The sequence below is a fragment of the Nycticebus coucang genome, unplaced genomic scaffold (assembly GCF_027406575.1).
Source record: "Nycticebus coucang isolate mNycCou1 unplaced genomic scaffold, mNycCou1.pri scaffold_49, whole genome shotgun sequence".
Taxonomy (NCBI): domain Eukaryota; kingdom Metazoa; phylum Chordata; class Mammalia; order Primates; family Lorisidae; genus Nycticebus; species Nycticebus coucang.
In genome coordinates, this window is record NW_026515580.1 from 1,113,731 (window position 1) to 1,136,196 (window position 22,466).

Genomic DNA, 22,466 nt, shown 5'->3' on the forward strand with positions numbered 1-22,466 from the left:
TAGAGAGTCAGGACAGGCATTTGAAATTGATCACAATGCATTGCTCTTAAATATGTTGAGTGGGTCTCCAATTTTTGTGTATATAAGAATAACTGATAAGCTTACCTAAAAGCCAGGTTTACTGGCCCCCATCTCCCCAAATTTATAAGTTTTAAGTAGGCCCAGTAATCTGCACTGTTTAGACGTAAATTTTAAATTGAAAAAGAGTCATATACATAAAGAAGAAAGGGTCAGACCCATCCCAAATTTTCTTCCTTGGAGTCAACCACTGTTCATGGTTTCTTGCGTTTCTTCCTAGAAATGTATTCCTGTATACGTATGAATGACCTTTTTCTTTTCTTTTCTTTCTCTCTTTCTTTCCTTTTTTTTTTTTTTTTTTGTCAATAAACACATCTAATTTGGAGCATTTGCTAATTTAGAGACATATTGCTCTATCTTGCTTTTTTCTTTTACATTTTTTTGGGGGGATTTAGAGATAAGGGTCTTGCTCTATTGCCTAGGCTGGCCTCAAAACTCTGAGCTCAAGTGATCCTCCTGCCTCAAAGCTGGAATTACAGGCATGAGCTACCATTCCCCTGCATCCAGCATCTATCTTGCTTTTTCCTTTTAGAAATATACCTTGAAGACTATTTCCTAAATAGATGTCTTTAAAGAAAAAGAGTTGTTGGCTCAGTACCTTTTGCTCAGTGGTTAAGGCACCAGCCACATACACCCAGACAGGCAGGTTCAAACCTGGCACAGGCCTACTAAACAACAATGACAACTGTGACAAAAAAAATAGCCGGATGTTGTCACAGGCTCCTGTAGTCCCAGCTACTTGGGAGGCTGAGGCAAGAGAATCGCTTAAGCCCAAGAGTTTGAGGTTGCTGTAAGCTGTGATGCTACAGTACTCTACTGTGGGTAACATAGTGAGACTCTGTCTCAAAAAAAAAAAAAAAAAAAAAAAGAGTTGCATAAATTCCACTATATGGTTATGCCACATACCATAATTTAACAGTTCTTCATTGATGGATATTTAAATTGTTTCCAGTCTTTTATATAACAAACAATAAAGCAAAGAGTCCTTGTTTGTTTGTGTTCATTTGTAGGAAAACATTTTAGAAATTCAACTGCTGGATTAAAAGATGTATGCATTTTAAATTTAACATGTGGACTCAGTACTTTTCACAGTTGCCCTCTATGATCCTCTCCAGGTGGTTCTGTGACCAGACCTAGAGAAACACTATTCTGGGGGAAAGATAATCAATCAACAGCTACATTTTAGGGGCATTCTCTTTAAGGCCTGCCCCCCAGAAATAGAGTTTTATACAAAAACTCACCGACCATGTTTAAAGAGGACAACATTTATTTAGTTGTATGCAAATAAAAATTATTTGGATATATGAGGGGAAACTATTAAGCACATAATGTAAATACACAATTAACAAATATCTTCAAAGAACAGTGAATAATAACATAATCAGGAAAGATTTGCTGTAATTCTTTCTAGCATTCTCTATTATTGTGTGGTCAACATGAATATTGCAAGCAGTGCTCACTGTATTTTTGTAATATAGGAACTTCCGATTTGTGAGAAGTCACCACTTCCAAAAATATAGTAAGTCAACAAACAACTGTACAAACTGAATGTCAGGGAGTCTAACTCGGATGTAATCAGAGCTGGGTTATTGGAGATAAAGTTCATATTTGCGATGTACAGCCAGCAGCGTGAACATGCAAATGCATTGGCTATAGCACCATTCAAAATATTTAACACTGCCTCTTGTTAATTTGGTGTTGTCAGAAAATAAAAGTAACGAAGTGATGCAGTCAACTTTAAAATATACAAGTTCTTCAACCTAATCATCCTAATTTTGTGGTCAATATACTATACATGTATATAGCACTGCTTCAGCTCTTAAGATTACTTTTATCAAAATAGAGAGCTGGATTCTTTAACAGCAGCCAAAGCTGTAGTGTTAAAAAACAGGTGACTGGGTTGAGGTAAATGGAGTATAACATGCAATTTATTATCTACAATAATTTAATTTACAGGCAATTCTCAACTCATTGGAGGTAAGACTGAGTGTGTATATCAGCTATGCTTTTGTTTCTCCTTTCCATTAGCTGCCTTTTATTATTCGGTGGCCCTTTCAATGTACAACCCTTCCCACTAGACATTAGAGCAGGAAATAATGGAGATGAAATAAAAAGGAAGCTTGTCCACTGAATCCCTCATTCACAGCTTGGAAGGACTTGGCGGAGCACAACTGAAACTGCCGGCTAAAATTAGGTTTGGGGTAACATTCTGTGACTCCAATTCCTAGTAGCACTCCTGCCTCTGATTACCAAGGATAATTGAGAATAGGCTGTGCTTCACTTTAGATAAATTTGACCTCAGACACTGGCAATAATATTAAAGAATTTTGGGGGGTGCATGATGAGCAAATTGTAAGTAGAAATTTAAATGGTCTTAAAATATGTGTAAACAAGTAAGGCAGCCAGAAATTTTATAATGATTCTGGGAAGAACATTCTGTAGTCTGAAAAATGCTTGGCATAGAAAAATACACATCTCAAATAATGCAAGAGCCTTATTTGATGTCATGGATCACAGTTATCTTTTGTACAAAATCAATCAAGAGAACTATTTTTAAAACTATGAGGCTGTCAGGCAAGTGAATGATCTGTTTAACAAGAGGCACTGGAGATGGGCTGTGTGTTACCACTCCTCCAACATCAGGTGCACAGGTGACATCTAGACCAATGACAATCCATTTATTAACCTCACTCCTTGATGGTCACAAATATAAGATTTATATTTTTTAAAATTTCAGATAAACATGGAGGTCTATACAATTAGGTTACTTTGCATCTGTAAGGTAAAGTCCCAGTTGTAGCTGTTTCCTTCAGTTAGGAAGGGTGCCATATACCGGTGCTTTGTTCCCTTTGGGTGGAACTTGCTGCGCCCTCTGCCCCTCCCCGCTTCTTAAATTTAACTGGGACTTTGAAGGAGCCTGTAGTTGTTAATCTACTAGTTTTGACTTGGCATTGAGCACACGTGGTGCTTGTTTTTCCATCCCTGTGATACCTAGGAGAGTGTTGTCTACATCAGGGGTCTGTAGTCAACAACATACGAGTGGTCTCGTATTTTGGATTAGCAACATGCTTTACAAGTGATTTAACCACCAACTTCACATGTCAATTAGTAGTTAGTTGTGTGTAATATTGGGGAGAGGAGAAATCCAGAAAAATTATTAGAAGACCCAGATCATGCTCATAATCTAAGTCAGAGACTAATGATATGAATAAAAGTGCTTGAATTGTAGCCCTTGATTCAATGGTTGTGCATACAAATTCATGTACAGCTTTCACTAAGGAAATCATTAATATTATTTATTAACTGAAGTTTTGTCTCAAGATTCAGTTTATAACGAGATAATACTGAACTAGGATTGATGGCAAATGCCTTCTCTTGGAGGAAGATTTAAAAATCACATGCCCTAGCTACAGAATTCTTTTATAAAAATATAAACTGTGTTTAATTGTTACAGCCTGCCTTTGTTTTATAGTGGTAGACCAATAGCTCCCTGTAATAATTAATTTGTGGAATAGAGTCATATTCTTGTGCTTGAAATCCATTTATCCTAGAGCTTTCCAGAAGCATAGAGAGACTTCAGTTTTGCCTTACAAAGAAGCAGTTGAGTTGAAAACCTTTTATTCCCTGTTTTTGCCTTAAAAACTCTAAAACCCTAGTCCCAGTAGAGGATGAAAGAATAGTTTTTATTAGGGCATGTCTACCAATCATTTAATACACTGTCTTTGAAGAACATTATCATCTCTAAACACACGTAGACCTTCTGTATTGCGTCTCCACAGAGGCAAGTCCTGCTTACAAATGAGGCCATAACAGTGACATTTATAAATGACAATGCCAGCTACTGCACAAAGTGCTTTCCCACGTTTTGTCATAGGTGCCTCACAGCAACCACGTGAGGTAGGTGTGAGTTATCACAATGAAATCTGACATGAGACGTTACATCACACTAAACACGGGCACCATCCATGTATTTGCGTCTGTATTGTTCTATGATTCAAATACATGGTTGAATGAGCAGGAAGAGTATTCCTACCATGTAAAGCAGACCACATATATAGAAGGATAAATCATATTTTTGTGTCATGTCGTAGATCCACCCTACAAAACAAAAAAAGAACATATTTAATGCACCATAGTTAATACAACAAAAGTCACGAACACAAAGCAGGTATTTATTGCTACTGTACATATTTCTTAAAGAATTTACATGTCATCTAATGCCAAGATGTTTCAGTGAGCCATTTCCTATATAAACCCACGTTTCCAATGCCTGGAGTGGCTGTGATCATCTTTTAAGTCATTCAGGAATTTCGGAAGGTACCTGAAGCAGGACCCGGCTGACCCCTGGGGAGAACCTTATGGTTAACTTGAAGGATGACACAAGCCAAAACAGAAAAATGAATCCAATGATCTTTTTTCACAAACGCAAACACTAATCTTTTCCAAAATCTTCAAGACCCTTCTTCAGAAGTTTAAAGTGTGTCTCAGGACTTTACCTAACAATTGCAATCAGTGTAACCTGGCTTATTGTACCCTCAATGAATACCCAACAATAAAAAAAAGAAAAAGAACGTGTGTCTCAAAAGAGGTCAAGCAGAAGGCAATAGAATTTTCATTCATTCTGAATGAATGAATTTACCCATTTGAGGGCAAATATCTGTTCTAGAAAGAATAAAAATCTCCAGATTTTATAAATTTCACATTTAAAGAAAAACAAATACTTAATAAATCTATCATCTTTTCTTTTAGCAAGTTAAATCTACGAATTCGGGATCTACTTTCAAAGTAAAGCAAGTTTTTCCATTTGTTATTTCATACAGAAAAAAATAACAGATTCTTCAAAAGTGGCTCAGTAAAATGCTGTATCATCTTTTCTTAATCTACAAATTAAAACAAGAAAGACAGAATTAAATATAACCTAATAATAATGATTTGGTTTCAGAACTGAATCTCAACACTGACATATGAACAAAAATACACCCCACCTCAACTCCGTGTTTCAGTGGTCAGCTGTGGAGGGCTGTGAACTGTGCCAAAGTGAACAATTCACCTGTTGACAGTGCAGAGTGGGGTGGATCTATGGAGAGTACGTGATGGGACTATCTATAATCTACAGTGTAAAAACATTAATAAATACAGGGCAGCACCTGTGGCTCAGTAGGTAGGGCACCAGCCCCATATATCAAGGGTGGCGGGTTTGAACCCAGCCCCGGCTGAACTGCAACAAAGAAATAGCCAGGCGTTGTGGCGGGCGTCTGTAGTCCCAGCTGCTCGGGAGGCTGAGGCAGGAGAATCGCCTAAGCCCAGGAGCTGGAGGTTGCTGTGAGCTGTGAGATGCCATGACACTCTACCGAGGGCGATAAAGTAAGACTCTGTCTCTTAAAAAAAAAAAAAAATTAACAAATACAAAAAAGGTTCTCCTGTTCTGCTCATCTCATATGAAAGCTGACTATGTTATTTATTTTTTCTTTTTTTTGTTGCAGTTTGGCTGGGGCCGGGTTTGAACCCGCCACCCTTACCGTATATGGGTCCTGTGCCCCACTCACTGAGCCACAGGCACCTCCCAGATGACTGTGTTATTTTAACAGCTAACTCCTGTATGATCAAGTGATTGAGCACAGAAATGATGGTTCTCAGTAGCAAGCCCTGACAGCTGAAACAAGTTGAACTATTATTTATTGCTGCTTAAAGTGAACCGCAGAAATAGAGCAAAATCCTACCTGACTGGAAAATTAACTTATCTCTAGTTCAGACTATTTATTTACTTTTTTGTTTGAGGTGGTTGACTTTAAGTTCCCGGCCTCTGTGATGTGGCCTCTGGCTACATCTCTCCCCTGCTGCCCCAGCTTACTCACCAGCACAGGCCACGCTGAAGATTTGGGAGTATCAAGTGCATTTCTCTCGGTTCTTTCTGTACATATCCTGTTCTGCCTTCTGGTGGGGACAGTAATAAATACCATCCCCACAGAGCACCCTAGAACCCCCTTCTCTCCACCCCATCCCTCATCTTTACTTTGCACAATATAGAAAATGTCTTCTAAGTATTGCTACAGCCTTAAATTCATTAGTTAAAAAAAAAATCTTGTCTCTTTCCTCTAAAAGTAAAAGCATCCCCATATACCCACCAAGTTTCAAAAGTAACTCATATGTCAATTTTTAAAAAAAGTACACCCAACTTCACCGAACTATTTAATATGTACAAATTACAGGAGTTGTCCTCAATTTTATGTTGAATCGGTCCCACAGGTTTCCTCCAACCTTTAAGATTTATTCATAAATAACTCCAGGTCCTGTCCTCTCCCTTTGCTGTCTATTTTAATATTTCTGCTATTTTGGACTCACCAAGACAGCGCAGAGCAGGTCAGGAGACACAGTGCTTTACCTGGGTTTTGACCAACAGCATGCATTGACACAACCCTTTCCGACAAACTGCCTTCCCCACTCATCCTTCCCGGCCTGCCCCTCAAAGTCGGATCTTGGTTCCTTGATTTGGAACCCAGCAGCCTTGGCAACTCTGACCCAACCACCAATTCAAATCAAATCAAATCAAATCAACAGCTTCAAAGTAAAACCTGGCTCCCTATTAAATTGCATTCTTTCTCATTTGAGTCTGTCAAATGAGAAATAATAGCTGTTTTTCTTATTATTAAATAAGTACTCGGGGCGGCGCCTCTGGCTCAATGAGTAGGGCGCTGGTCCCATATGCTGGAGGTGGCGGGTTCAAACCCAGCCCCGGCCAAAAACCAAAAAATAAAAAATAAAAAAAAAATAAGTACTCCCAGCCCTTGATGAACAACACTGCAAATTGTTTTAAGGTGTTAGATTCTGTGGCCTGGAGGAGGTAATGTGTCTTATTCTTGTCAGCCAAATCTGAAGGCACAGCAATTCCATAGGTGAACCAGCTCGAGATGTTCATGTTGCTTAGAGGCATGGATGAAATGTCTGCTCAATATCTCTGACTGTACATTACATTCGTCTCCTAAGTGAAAATGCGTCATTGTCTACCATGGCAGTACATTGTACCAAGTCTTTTTAATGCCAGCAGAAACCTCTTTGAGAAATGGAAAAGACACTTATTTCTGAACCATTTTTTAGAACAGGTAATGTGAACAGTAATTTTCCTTGCAACAAACCCAGCTAAGTAATAATTTCCAGCCCATCTTGAATCTCTAATAAGAATTCAATGTGGTCATTTAGGCCCTCACATTGGCAGACACTCTGACCCTATGGTGTACAAATTAGTGACAAATTCCATTTCTGCACACAATGTCTCTGAAGGACCTATGACAAGAGGGTAGAGGAGCTACTCCTATGTCCTTGTAGCCTCAATGGACATTAAACATCTCTAACAGGTTGCATTGGTTAACTGACCCAACCCACAATCCCCGTTCTTTTCTCTTTTCCTTCCTCTGATACAGAGGCTGGAAAGCAAAAAACCCCAAATCACAGCTCTTCTTGAAGTCTGGACTAGTGACATAGCTCTAGCCAATCAGATGTAAGTGGAATTCTGCTGGGACTGAGCCTTTCCCCCCCTACCTCCTCCCTGTTATAAACAATGTTGTAATGGCTGGTGCTACAGCATCCATTATGGGATCAGGAGGCAACAAGAGGAAAAGGCCAAAGAAGATCCCAAGACACTGTCTCAATATCAGCCAGTGCCTGGACTCTATATTCCAGTTATATGACACAAGTCTGTTTAAACTATCATTGTTAAGGTGTTCTCTTATAATCAAATGTATCCCTGCCTGATAGAAAACTCTGCACAATGAGATCAGTGAGCACTTTCAGCTCTTTCAACTGCCAAAGCAGTTTGCTACACTGCTACGGTTACTGTTACCTAAAATGCTGCATCTTATCTCCATGCACAGACAACAGGAGCAGCCTGATCCAGGAAGAAGCCCATAGGTAGCCATGGGGGTTCCTAAAGTGACTCTTGGGGCTTAAACCTTTAGTCAGCTAGCTGCCATTTGTTAGCTGAATAGACAAAAATCCATAATTTCGTGAACTTTGGATTGCAACAGGGACTTATAGATGTTTGTTGGCGGATCCCTGTGCCAGTGGGGTCCTAAGACAGGAGATGACTTTAGGATTTATAGAGAGATTGGGAAGGAAGGAGCAGGGAAGGCTCTGTCCTGCACCATGGGGTTTCCCCACCTACTGGGGAGAGGTATTCCTGCCAGAGGACAGGAAAACGAAGAACAGGGAGAAGCCAGACAGGCAGAGGTGGGCAGGGAGGGAGGACGTCTGAACAGGTGGGGTTCCACTAAGTCTGGGGTCTTTGACAGTTACCACTGGTCTGGCTCGCCCTCTGACGGCCACCTCCGCAGAGCTGACAGTCACCACTGGTCCTGTTCGCCCTCTGACAGCCACCTGCATAGAGCACTTTGTGTTGAGGTTGGGCCCCAGCCCCTGCCACCTGACATGGGCTCTGCTTCCAATTCTTGGACACAGGATAGACTTGTCACTTTTGCACAGTACCTGGTATCTTGGAGCTTCAGTCCACCTCCCCGACCCTAACTTGCCTTTGCCACATAGCCTAACCCAGTTCACAATGACATTTTCAGGGAGTTACTGGCCCGGACACAAGACTCTTCAGTGCCCGTGACTCCTGGTAAGCCCATTGCAGGAAGCACATTCTTGGGTGAACTGAGGTGAATACAAGGAACAGATTTTATTCTTGGTATTGCCAACTGGTGGCCTTTAGGCCTGCGGCCCTGGATGCTGTGAATGTGTAAACTAACAAGGCAAAATGGACTTTGCAGATGTGCTCAAGCTACAGATTTTGAGATGAGCAGATGACTCTGGGCTGTCCAGGTGAGTTCTGTGTAATCCTTATAAGTAAAAGAAGGAGGCAGGGAGCGAGAGCAAGGGAAAGATGATGCTTCTGGCTTAGACCAAGCAAGGAAAAAAACTCCCCCAGGGCCTCCTGAAGGAGTGAAGCTCTGCCAACCCTTGGTTTTAGCCCCATGGGACCCATTTTGGACTTTCAACCTCCAGAGTTGTACTGTTTTAAGACACTAAGGTTATGGCAATTTATTACAGGAGTGTTAGGAAATGAATATAGGGCCAAACCATGGCTGTGTTCTGTGGAACTGAGCATGCTGTTTGGAAAATCTAAAAATGCCACCCCAAAGTCTAGATTTCTAGTTTCTTTTAGGGGAAAAAAAGCAACAATAAGATCTGACAACAATCTTCACTATCTCTTGGTGACAGAAATCAGCTGGAGCTGGGCAGGGACCCTGCTGTGTCCCCTGGTCCCCACTTCTTTGTTTCCTTGATTTACCAGCCTGGCTGCTTTAGCGTGTGCAGAAGGATCGAAAGTTCAAAGTTCAGTATAATATTCATTATACTATTAATGACAACGTGCCCTCACTATCTACGTGCCCACTGAGGTCTTTAACCCTTAGAGAGTTTACCTGCAAAAGGTGGTCCCAGCAATGCAGATATGCCATTGGCACAGATGATGATGCCGTAGGCGTTGGCCAGGTGTTCGATGCCAACAAGGTCTTCAGTCACGACAGGCATTAGGGAGAAATAACCACTGGAAAAGCCTATTAGTGCACAGATGTCCGCCAGGCCAGCATACGTGTGCATCAACGGCAGAATGAAAATACTGACGACGAGGGTGAAGTTGGCCATCAGGAAGAGGTTCCAAAGGCTGATGCAAGGTAAGTCAGCCACGATGCCCAGGATCACCTTCCCAAAGATGTGAACTATTGCTATAATTGAAGTCAAAGGGAAAACATCATTTTGCTCCAATAAATTATACAGATTGACTATTTCAGGGAGTGAATGAAAGGGATGACAAAGCTGCTGTATGCAAACAAAGCCCAGAAAATAAAGGCTACAAGCATCCGGTTGGTAAAGAGCGAGGCTGTCCCAAAGTAGCCGGAGTACCAGTCAGAGAAGCCCCTCCTGACACTCAGGGTCAGCTGGCTGACTGCCTTCAGAACCCGCAGGGCACACATGTTCTTCCTGTGCCAGGCCTCTTCTGGGCTCTCCTGGGCTTGACGGTCACAAAGGGTCTCCTCGTTCCCAAGCCCCCCACGCTTCTCTTCTGTTCCCCCCAGCCGTCCGTCTGACTTCACAGATTCCATGGAGAGCACTGTGGGGAGGACCCCCGGATCTTTTCCCCCTGGGTTGTTTCTGTCTTTGGGAAGGGAGAGGGGCCTCATGAGCACCCCGCAAACACACGGGTTTAAGGAGACGGCACCCTGGATGAACATGGCGTTCCGCCACCCGTACTCGGCGCACAGGTACTTAAGCAGCACGGTCATTAGGAACGTGCCGAACCCAGTCCCCGTGGTGCTGAGGCCCTGGGCCAGGGCTAGTCTCTTCTGGAAATACTTCCCCACCATGACCACGGCTGGCAGGTAGGCCATCCCGCTGCCCAGGCCTGCGCGGGTTGAGAGGGAAGAAAAGGCACAGGCTACATCAGTGGCTGTTTCCCAAATTCACGGCATTTAAAGATCATCCGCATTACCTTACATTAATGTCTACCTGTACTTTTTCTTTCTACAAAGAAATAATAATGATTTTATTTATTTTTTGTTGAGACAGAGCGTCACTTTTTCACCCTGGGGTTGAGTGCCCTAGTGTCACAGCCCACAGCAAACGCAAACTCTTGGACTCAAGTGATCCTCTTGCCTCAGCCTCCCAAGTAGCTGGGACTACAGGTGCTGCCACAGTGCCAGGCTAATTTTTTCTATTTTAGTAGAGACAGGGTCTCACTCTTGTTCGGGCTGGTCTCTAACTCCTGAGCTCAAGAGAAACACCCACCTTGGCCTTTGAGAGTGCTAGGATTTCAAGCATGAGCCCTGTGCCTAGCCAACAATAGTCATTTTAAATAAGAAGAACTGATAATAAAGACCAGGAGGACCATCCCAAGAGCAGGTTTCTTGCTCATCGTTTCTCCCAGCCGGGCTTGAGGACACGTGCCCGCAATAGCAACATGAAGCCGTGTTGTCACGTCAGAGTCTTAGCTCTACGTGGGCAGAGCTGGGTCTGTATCTTCACCACCAGTGCACCTAAGACTGACCAGAACACACAGTAGGTGCTTAGGGATTTGTTAAAAAAAAAAAAAAAAAAAACAAAGGAAGAAGAAAGAAAAAGAAAAAAGAGGCTGAGGCAAGAGAATCAGCTAAGCCCAAGAGCTGGAGGTTGCTGTGAGCTATGACAGGGGACCAAGGGGACTTGAGGGGCCCAAGTCTAGGTCCAGAATCAGAACCTGATCGCTCTCAAACCAAAGTAGAAAGAACTTTACACCATCATCCTGACGACACCCATGGTGGGGAAGGTGCAACAAATCCTCACTTGGAGTCCCTGCAGCCAGGAGACCTGGTGTGAATTAAACGACCATAGCACTCTATGGAGGGTGGGCAACAAAGTGAGACTCTGTCTCTAAAAAAAAAAAGAATGGCTTCTCCAAGGGGCCGGGCTCTGTTGTCTTAGGCTTCTGCTAATTGCCTATGTGCCAGGGGATGAGGAGTGACGCCATGCAATTTGCAGAAGCCTCAGGAAAAGGCTAATTTGGTTACAAATTAATTGGAAGAATAAAAGGAATTATAATGTGCCCATAAATATACACAGCTACCTAATGTCCATACTACATGATCCTTATGGTATCATTGATTTGTAATTGTATGAAAACAAGGAAAATAGGTAGTTTATTATTTACATTGACAAAACAAAATGCTGGTGGCCTCTGTACTTGACGGTACAGTACAGTACCTGCCACATAATCAATTTTTCTGAGAACTGAAAATTTCTTCTTCTTCTTTTTTTTTGAGACAGAGTCTCACTATGTCGCCCTGGGTAAAGTGCTGTGGCATCACAGCTCACAGCAACCTCAAGCTTTTGGGCTTAAGAGATTCTCTTGCCTCAGTCTCCCAAGTAGCTGGGGAGCCTGGCTATTTTTTGGTTGTAGTTGTCATTGTTGTTTGGCAGGCCTGGGCTGGATTCGAACCTGCCAGCTCTGGTGTATGTGGCTGGGACCCTAGCTGCTGAGCTACAGGCGCCGAGCCTGAAAATTTCTTTTTTTTAAAAAAATGAAGTCTATTAAGAAAATACTACTCAGGAGATTGTGTTCTCAACTTCCAGGTATAGGCAGGCGGAAACCTGCTTGGGATGATCACGGGGCCCACGTGGTCCCAACATGCAGCACCTGTGACACTGGGGAACAGCATGACAGAATGCAAGAGGCTTTGACCAGCATCACTCTCCAAAGCTGAAACCTCCCCAGTTCAGCATCATTTAACAGTTTCAGAATTATCTGAATTTGGAAGGAGACCACAGCAATCACACATACAAATACAATAATAACTCCCACTGAGTGACCTCCAAGTCACTGCCACTTGCTTTGCTCGCTCTACCTGATTCGGTTTCCACAATAACCCCTAAAGCAGCTGTGGTTATCACTGTTTTACACATGGGGATGTTGAATGTCGTGGGATTAGGGTCAGGGCGCCAGCCACATATACTGGGGCTAGCAGGTTCGAACCCAGCCCGGGCCTGCCAAATAACAATGGCAACAACAACAACAACAACAACAATAGTCAGGCATCATGGAGGGCCCCTGTAGTCCCAGCTATGTGGGAGGCTGAGGCAAGAGAATCAGTTAAACCCAAGAGTTTGAGGTTGCTGTGAGATGTGACGCCACAGCACTCTACCAAGGGCATAGAGAGAGTCTATCTCAAAACAAACAGCAGCAGCAACAACAAGAACAACAACAAAAAAACCCTAAACCTAGTATGTTAAGTGAATACCCTCTGAGAAATGAAAATTCCTTACAGATTGCTATAGCTAATATGAATTTGGGGGACTTCCTCCCTTTGGATAAGCTGGTTGTCAAATGGAGCCTTCCTACTCTCAGGCAGACCTAGGACTTAGGCCCACTTCTCCTGCTCATCTCTTACCTTCTTTTTATTTTTATTATTTGTTTTCATCTCTTACCTTCTTAGTGAAGTCCATTCTGACCACTCTATTTAAAATGCAACCCTCCCCCTGCCCACCATCCCCATTCCCAATCTCCTTTACCCTATCTGCCTTTTCTTTTAACTATGGTACTTAGTAATATAAAATTTACTTCTGTATGTACTGTTTGTGCTCTTTCCCTATATCTCCCTTTGCTAGTCTATAGGCTCCATGAGGGCAGGGAGTTTTTTCTGTTTTGTTCACCGATGTATTTGTGTCAATAGCCTAAAACAGTACCTGCCACATAAGGAATGAGATGAATGAAAGACAATTCTATGGGAAGATGAAATAATGTTATTTTAAAATATGATTTTAAAGCAACATTTTTCATATATGATTAATTTTATATTTCCAAGGTTAAAGTATAAAAACTTCAGCAGCAAGATGAATGGATCTCTGGCTATTTTGAGAAACTAGTTACTGTATTTCTAAAAGAACCAAGAAATTCTTTAAGATTAAATATTGTGGCATAAGATTATTGCCCTGGGATAGAATTGGGATGATGTGTACTAAAAAAACCCAGATGGCCTTAGGTTCAAATCCTGGCTGTACTCCCCATGGGTAGCCATTTGATTTGATCAGTGAAGGTAAACACTCTGAAGCTCAGCTTTCCCCTTGGTAAGTCAAAGACAACGCTATTGGCTAATGAAACAGTTTAAATCAAATTCAAAGTAAGCTTTTTTTTCTTTCTGAGACTGAGTCTCACTCTGTTGCCCCAGGTTAGAGTGTCAAGGCATCAGCCTAGGTCACAGCAACTTCAAATTCCTGGGCTCAAGTGTTCCTCTTGCCTCAGCCTCCCAAGTAGCTGAAACTACAGGTACCTGCCACAAGGCCCAGCTAATTTTTCTGTATTTAGTAGAGACAGGATCTTGCTCTTGTTCAGGCTGGTCTTCAATTCCTGAGCTCAAGTGATCCTCCCACCCTGGCTTTCCCAGGGTGCTAGGATTAACAGGTGCAAGCCACCCCTCCAGCCCACAAAGTAAAATTCTATTTTATTTATTTATTTAGAGACAGAGTCTCACTCTGTTGCCCTGGATAGAGTGCTGTGACATCATCATAGCTCACAGCAACCTCAAACTCCTGAGCTCAAACGATCTTCCTGACTCAGCCTCCTGAGTGGCTGGTATACAGGCATCTGCCACAATGCCCAGCTAATTTTTTTCACTTTTTAGTAAAGACAGAGTCTCACTCTTGTTCAGGCTGGTCTTGAACTCCCAAGCTCAAGAAATCTGCCCACCTTGGCCTCTCAGAGTACTAGGATTATAGTCACCAGCCACTTCACCCAGCCCAAAGTAAGATTTTAAAAAAAGGAATGATTTAATGAATCTTCAAATACTGATCAGCTTCAACAATTACCAACTCATGGCTAGTCTTTCCCTCTCCACATCTCCTACACCCTACTCCCTTCTTTGTATTATAAGATATCCCAAAAGTTGTCCATAAAGTCTCCTTACATAGGGGAAATGGGAAATTATAGCTAAACGTACCTTTATCCATAAAATAGTCATTACAAAATTTTATAAAATACAGTATTTACAAAATGTTCTCTATGTGCTGGCTCCCTCTTTGTAAAAGACAAAAGGACACCTAAACACAGATTTTGTTTGCTGCCTGGGTTAGAGTGCAGCTCTGTTATCATTGCTCACTGCACCTCCAGCTCCTGGGCTCAATGACCCTCCTGCCTCAGCCTCCCGAGTGTGGAGACTACAGAAGTGTGCCACCATTCCCGGCTAACTTTTCTTTCTTTCTTTCTTTTTGAGACAGAGTCTCACTTTGTTGCCCCCCATAGAGTGCTGTGGCATCACAGCTCACAGCAACCTCCAGCTCTTGGACTTAGGCAATTCTCTTGCCTCAGCCTCCTGAGTAGCTGGGATTACAGGTGCCCACCACAACACCCAGCTATTTTTTGTTGTTGTTGTTGTTGTTGTTGCAGTTTGGCCAGGGCCAGGTTTGAACCCACCCCACTCTGTATATGGGGCCGACGCCCTACTCATGGAGCCACAGGCACCGCCCCCCAGCTAACTTTTCTATTTTTTTTTTTTTAATTTGGCCGGGGCTGAGTTTGAACCCGCCACCTCCGGCATATGGGACTGGCGCCCTACCCGCTGAGCCACAGGCGCCGCCCACTTTTCTATTTTTTTAAAGATGGGGTATTGCTATGTTGCCCAGGCTGGTCTCAAAGTCCTAGCCTCAGGCTATCCTCCCACCTCGACCTCCCAAAAAGCTAGGATTATAGACTTGAGCCATTATGCCCAGTCTTCATACTATTTTGAAGAAAATCCCAAATATATTATTTCATGTGCAAATGTTTTATTTTTTATTTTTTTGAGACAGAGTCTCACTTTGTCACCCTGGGTAGAGTGCATGGTGTCATAGCTCACAGCAACCTCAAAATCTTGGGCTCAATTGATTCTCTTGCCTCAGCCTCCCAAATACCTGGGACTACAAGTGCTCGCAACAAGGCCCATCTATTTTTAGAGATGAGGTCTGACTCTGGCTCAGGCTGGTCTCAAACTCCTAAGCTCAAGCAATCCTTCCACCTTGGCCTCCCACAGTGCTGGGATTACAGGTGTGAGCCATTGCACCTGGCCATGTGCAAATATTTTAGTATAAATCTCCAAATATAATGTAAGGATTCTTTAAACCGCATAATCATATCATTATCTCATCTGAATAAAATGAATAACTTGTTATCATTAAATATCCAGAGGTGGGGCGGCACCTGTGGCTCAGTCAGTAAGGCGCCGGCCCCATATACCGAGGGTGGCAGGTTCAAACCCAGCCCCGGCCAAACTGCAACCAAAAAATAGCCGGGTGTTGTGGCGGGCTCCTGTAGTCCCAGCTGCTCGGGAGGCTGAGGCAAGAGAATCGCTTAAACCCAGGAATTGGAGGTTGCTGTGAGCTGTGTGAGGCTACGGCACTCTACAGAGGGCCATAAAGTGAGACTCTGTCTCTATAAAAAAAAAAAAAAAAAAAAAATCCAAAGGTGTTTAAATTTCCAAATGTCTCAAATGTTTTTTTAAAAAACTTTTTTAAATTTATTTTTCTTAATTTTTATTTATTTATTTTTCGAGACAGAGTCTTATTATGTCGCCTTCAGTAGAGTGATATGGTGTCATAGCTCACAGCGACCTCCAACTCTTGGGCTTAAGTGATTCTCTTGTCTCAGCCTCCCAAGTAGCTGGGACTACAGGCACCCACCACAATGCCTGGCTTTTTTTTTTTTTTGCAGTTATTGTTGTTTTAGCAAGCCTGGGTTGTTTGAACCTGCCAGCCTCGGTGTATGTGTCTGGTGCCGTAACCACTGTGCTGTGGGTGCTGAGACTATTTTTATTTTTTTTGAGACAGAATTATTTTGTTCCCCTTAGTAGATTCCCATGGCATCATAGCTCATAGCAACCTCAAACCTCAACCTCAACCTGGAGCAATCCTCGTGCTTCAGCCTCCCAAGTAGCTGGGCTACAGGTGCCTGGCATAATGCCTGGCTATTTTTAGAGATAGGGTATTACTCTTGCTCGGGCTGGTCTCCAACTCTTGAGCTCAAGCAATCCACCTGCCTTGGCCTCCCAGAATGCTAATCCCAACATTTGCATTCTGCATGTGTAACCTAACTGACTCAACTGAATTTTCCACTGAAATATAGTTATTGGAGAAATATGGGTAAATTAATTTTCAGACACTTTATTCATTTTGTTTTTCATGTATAAAAAGTGACAGAAGTAGTGCTTCATGAAACTCTCCTTTCACCAGCCTCCCGATTTCCTTCCTACTTCTTGGGCTCCAAAAATATTTGCACAGTAGATAAGTGAATGAATACAGAGATCATACTATTTGAGAATTAGTAAGCGATGAACTCCAAGAAATACAATTCCACTTAAACAGAGTAACCATAGCAATCTCTGCATGAGGAGAATAAATCTCATGTCCCCACTTTTGGGATCAAGTCATAACCTACACAGTCAAACACCAACACATTAAGTCAGTGGATTCCACGTTTCTCCCCAGATACTCCGAGGCTGGGATTGCAGGCGTGGGCCACTGTGCCTGGCCAACAGTAGGTTTTTATGTTCACCTTCTCCTACTGTCATAAGGCATATACTTAAGCTTTTATACAAAATATAATAAAATGCCATATTGATATACGAGCTAACATTTACTGAGCACTTTGTTATGTGCCAACTGCTTTATACAAATTATCTCATTTAATCATTCCAACAACCACGTAAGCCAGGTACTTTTCATTACCCCCATTTTGCAGATAGGGAAACTAAGGCAAAAGTAGGCTAAATAACTTGCCCAAAGTTCACACAGATAATAAGTGGGTTAAAAAAGAAAAAGCCAGGGCTCCGTGCCCATAGTGAGCAGGGCGCCGGCCACATACACCGAGGCTGGTGGGTCTGAGCCTGGCCTGGGCCTGCTAAACAATGACAACTGCAACCAAAAAATAGCCAGGCTTTGTGGTGGGTGCCTGTAGTTCCAGCTACTTGGGAGGCTGAGGCAAGAGAATTACTTAAGCCCAAGAGTTGGAGGTTGCTGTGAGCTGTGACGACACAGCACTCTACCAAGGGTGACATAGTGAGGCTCTGTCTCAAAAAAAAGCCAGAATTCCAAACTAACTTTTGTGCTAACACATGCATTAGGATATGTATGTATATGCGGATACAAGTACTGTACTCAAAAAGTGGAGCTGAATTAGGTTCATTAAAATATAATTGTACAAGTAAGTACTTACCCGTGTAAATCCCATTACCTGTTGAGAAAGGAAATTCTGGCTGGGAATATATTAATATTTTGCAGAGCAAATAATGCAACTGTACTGCCTGGCAGCCAATTTCAGCCTCTTCCCTGGGGAATGACACCCTAACTGTGCTCTGCATTTGCTTTGTAGAGAATCTCTGTGTATGTGGGTTTTGTGCTATTTCATTCATTTGAACAGAGCTGAAGGAATAAATGGTTATTCTGTGACTTGTGCTTGATTCTGCTGTTATTAAAAGAGAATGATATTTGTTCACCTCAGTCTGCACCATTACCCTCCTTTTCTTCATAGGAGAAAGGGAAATTTAATTTGATTCTATTAGGTCAAACAAGTGCTGTTGTTAGGTTGGTTTTTCCCACTGAAGGCATATTGGACATCTTATAAAGCATTTCCTGGAGTGTGGGGTGGGGTTGGGGTGGGATGGAGGAAACAAAACTAAGCATTTCAATGGATCTCTTTTCTCTACAGCTAAATTAGTTGCCAAAATGCCCAGTGAAACATTTAAAATCACATTAACACAAATCCACACGCTTACCGGCTGCCACTCCGAAGGTAAGGAAGAGATAGTGCACATTGGCGGCATAGGCGCCCAGCACCCAGCCCAGGGAGTTGACCAGCCCTCCCACTATGGCCGTCCGGTGGCAGCCGCAGGTGTTGATGAACAGGCCGATGAAAGGTCCTGTCACAGAGCAAGGGAAATGGAATTGACTAATGGCACTTGATTTTCATTATTTCTTAGTAAATCTTCATGTGAAGACAAATAATAAAATGTTATTAGAGCTGTTAAACAAAACAAAACAAAAAATCCCACATTGCTTTTTTTTTTTTTTTGAGACAGAGTCTCAAGCTGTCACCATGGGTAGAGTGCTGTGCCATCACAGCTCACAGCAACTTCACACTCCTGGGCTCAAGCGATTATCCTGCCTCCACCTCCCAAGTAGCTAGGACTGCAGGCACCTGCCACAATGCCCGGCTATTTTTTGGTTATAGCCATCATTGTTGTTTGGTGGGCCCAGGCTGGATTCGAACTCGCCAGCTCAGGTGTATGTAGCTGGCACCTTAGCCGCTTGAGCCACAGGCACCGAGTCTTAATGCTCCAGTGGCACAATCGGTTAGTGTGTGGTACTAACATGACAGTGCTTTTTTTTGAGACAGAATCTCACTATGTGGCCCTCAGTAGAGTGCTATGGCATCACAGCTCACAGCAACCTCAAACTCTTGGGCTTAAGTGATTTTCTTGCCTCAGCCTTCCAAGTAGCTGGGACTACAGGTGCCCGCTGCAACACCCAGCTATTTTTTGGTTGCAGTTATCATTGTTGTTTAGCTGGCCCAGGCTGGGTTCAAACCTGCCAGCTTGGGTGTATGTGGCTGTGCCCTACCCACTGAGCTACAGGTGTCGCCTCCCACATTGCTTTATATGACAAAAAAACATTAGTGTGCAGAGATGGCATTAAATAATTTCATCACAGAGCACAAGGTTCTGGGTTTTCATCAAAGGCAGACCTGAAATAAATATTCATTCTTTTGTCTACAACAGAGGTCCTGAACTAGTGGTCTAGGGCTATATCCACCTGTGATGCATTTTGTTGATCCCAAATTAATTTTTAAAAATGTCTGAAATCCTAGCACTCTGGGAGGCTGAGCAGGAGCAGATTGCTTGAGTTCAGGAGTTAGAGACAAGCCTGAGCAAAAGTGAGACCCTGTTTCTACTAAAAATAGAAAAACTATCCAGGCGTTGTGTTGGGTGACTGTAGTCCCAGCTACTCAGGAGGCTGAGGCAAGAGCATCTGTTGACCCCAAGAGTTTGAGGTTGCTGTGAGCTATGATGCCACATCACTCTAGTCCGGGCAACAGAGCAAGACTCTGTCTTACAAAAAAAAAGAAAAGTCTGGGCTTTGTTGCCAACATTTAAAAATTAAGAGAATTCACAAAAAATACAGTGGCTACCCAGACAATCTTTCCAGGGTCAAAATTGGCTGGAGTTGTATAGTCGTGGCCCCTGTTCAGCAGGCTCACACTCCTGGCCTCCTTTACATTATCTGTGTTTACGCAAAAGTTTTGATTCCAGACCTAAAAGGAGCACACAAAGCGGGTTCTCAGAACTCCCATGCTTCAGATAGGGAATGGATTGCCTGTTTTCAAGAGGACACCCAAATGTAAGACATCGTCTTGGCTGTATTCACCCTCCAGCCCCTGCTGACCTGCACGCTCCCATCTGGACTCCCCAGGCTGTGTTTTTATGGCCCCATGTGAAGATTCAGGAGTACGTTTTGTCATGCAAGATGGGACAGTCCTTATAGCAGTGCCATACTTTGTGATACACATTCTGATTTGTGTCCTTTGCTTTGATATTCTAGTTTTTAATTGTCAACCCTCCTTGCTACCTTCCTGATTGGGGAAATTTCTGAAGCTGAATGCTCACTTGTGATCAATGATTCCTTTTTCAAATAGCAGTCCAGCTCTTACAATACAATGGGAGGGATGTATAATACCCAATATTCAGTAAGATGGTACATTTTAATTATCTAATTTTTGATCATTATTACCATGCATGGTGATTAAACCCTATATGCAGGTGGGAATATTTCAAGTTAAAAACTTGTTAAACTCTCAAGAGCTACTTCTTGTTAACCCAAACTGAAATAAAATTTTCCTTTAAAGTTCTAATGTATTTATATGCATATTTGCATACAGTCTGCTAACAAGTTTTTTTCTTTTCTTTCTTTCTTTTTTTTTTTCTAGTGGTTTTCAGAGGACCTAATCCTAAAAATTATGTTGGTAAAGACTTATTGATTTAATTAACCCTGTTACATTATAGGAAATAATCCAGTAGATAAACATCTTAGAATAGCCTATTTATATATATATATGATGTATAGCATAAAATATGCACATTATGGAAATAATACATAAAATAAGCACATTCATATAAACATTTGAGTGAATTACTGGGGGCAAGTGAAATTCATATAGCATAAGTTAAAGATGTTTCTTTGATTTTTTCACACATATTTTTATTTTTCTAAACTCCTGGTCACTTGACCACACCAAACATGGATAAGTGGGTAAAAAAGAGAAAAATGCATGACTTGTTGGCCTGCTGTTAATAGCCCTTTGAAAGGTCAAGAGAGCATAGTTCAATAGCACAATCATATTTTCCACATTACAGAAAGGACCCAGAGCAAGTTTCTCTGAGACGCTGTATGTCTCTGAAAATTGCATTAAGGTGGCATTTGGAGATAACAAAAGGAGTTAATTCCCAAATCAGTGCAAATATTCATGCCTGGTGGAATTTCATGAATCGAAAAGAATTAACTGCTTTACTGATAAAAACATTATGTTGTTAGTTAACCAACTCTTGCTTGCTTGGAGCCTCAGGCATTTATGATTTGCAGATGGGCAAAGCCAGACCCACAAAACTGATGCCTCCACAGTTACAAAATCGTACCTTAAAAACAATTAAAACCCAAGCTTTCTGACTTTTAGTTTCATTTTCTAACCTTTGCTTGGTGATGGTCTGCTAGTAGCTCCAAAATAGAATTGCCATTTCAACAAAATAAAAGAACTCCCCACATCATCTAGGGAGAGGAGAATATACAGTTGGGTTCTGTCCTTTGGCCATGACTCACGCTTCTGTAGAGTAATTCAGGGTTTGGGAATAAGAGCATACTCATTATCAGACTTTTCCTCTTTGGAAGGAATCTGAATCTTGGATCATCTCCCACATAATAAATTGTTATGTTGCTGCCAGGAACACTCTCAGGAAATCAACATGTTTTGCCTACCCCAGCAGGTGATAGGTTGGAAAAAGCTCAGGTGAGCACAGGAGAATCTGAGGTGAACCTTAGCAGGAAGAGTTAGGAGCCTTTCAATCAATGGTGCTGTGCCTTGGTTGAACACTGGAGTCACTTAGGAGCTTAAAAAAATAGTTCTGACTCTTGGAGCCCATCCCAAGAGATTCTGATTTAATGTTTCTGGTGCAATGTGAACATTGGGTTTTGTCTTTTTTTTTTATTTTAAAAATAATTTTTTTTTTTTTTGTCTAATTCCATTTTGGCAAACGATGGGGTTTTTTAAAGCACCACAAGCAGATCCAATATGCAGCCAGGATTGACAACTGACTGCTTTAAATCTACCTTGCAAGTAAATTACCTTTTTTTGGCCTATGGATTGACCTCACCATAATATGGTGTCCACCAAGAATTAATTATACAGACAGCTATCATCAAAAAGGCTGCTGTGGATATGAATGAAGTGACTGATTATATTTCATTAAAAGTTAGGTCTGGGCTGGAGGCGGAGCAAGATGGCAGCCGAGTAACAGCTTCCTTGCATCTGGGCACCGTGAGTCTGGGGATATAGGACTCCAGACATCTCTTGCTGGTGGGATCTGCCTATCATCACCCCTGAGAGGATACAGGGAGTCAGCGAGAGACTTCTGGACCCCAAGAGGAGGACTAAAACAGTGGAAAACCGGCAAGTGGTCGCGTGTGTTCAATCTGTATAAACCCGCCCGCAACTTCCACAGGCACGAGAACGTAAAGAGCAAGAGGAAGTGAAAGGAAAATTAGGGCAAGGAAACAGATAAAAGAAATCACCCATGAGGAAGAATCAGTAGAAAACTCCAGGCAACATGAAGAACCAGTCCAGAACAACCCCG

At 42.3% G+C, this 22,466-nt stretch overlaps 1 pseudogene; it reads right to left on the reverse strand.

Annotated features, from left to right (window-relative positions):
* Positions 1-2,031: 2,031 nt before the first annotated feature.
* LOC128579363 (monocarboxylate transporter 14-like) lies at positions 2,032-20,359 on the reverse strand (annotated as a pseudogene).
* Positions 20,360-22,466: the final 2,107 nt, after the last annotated feature.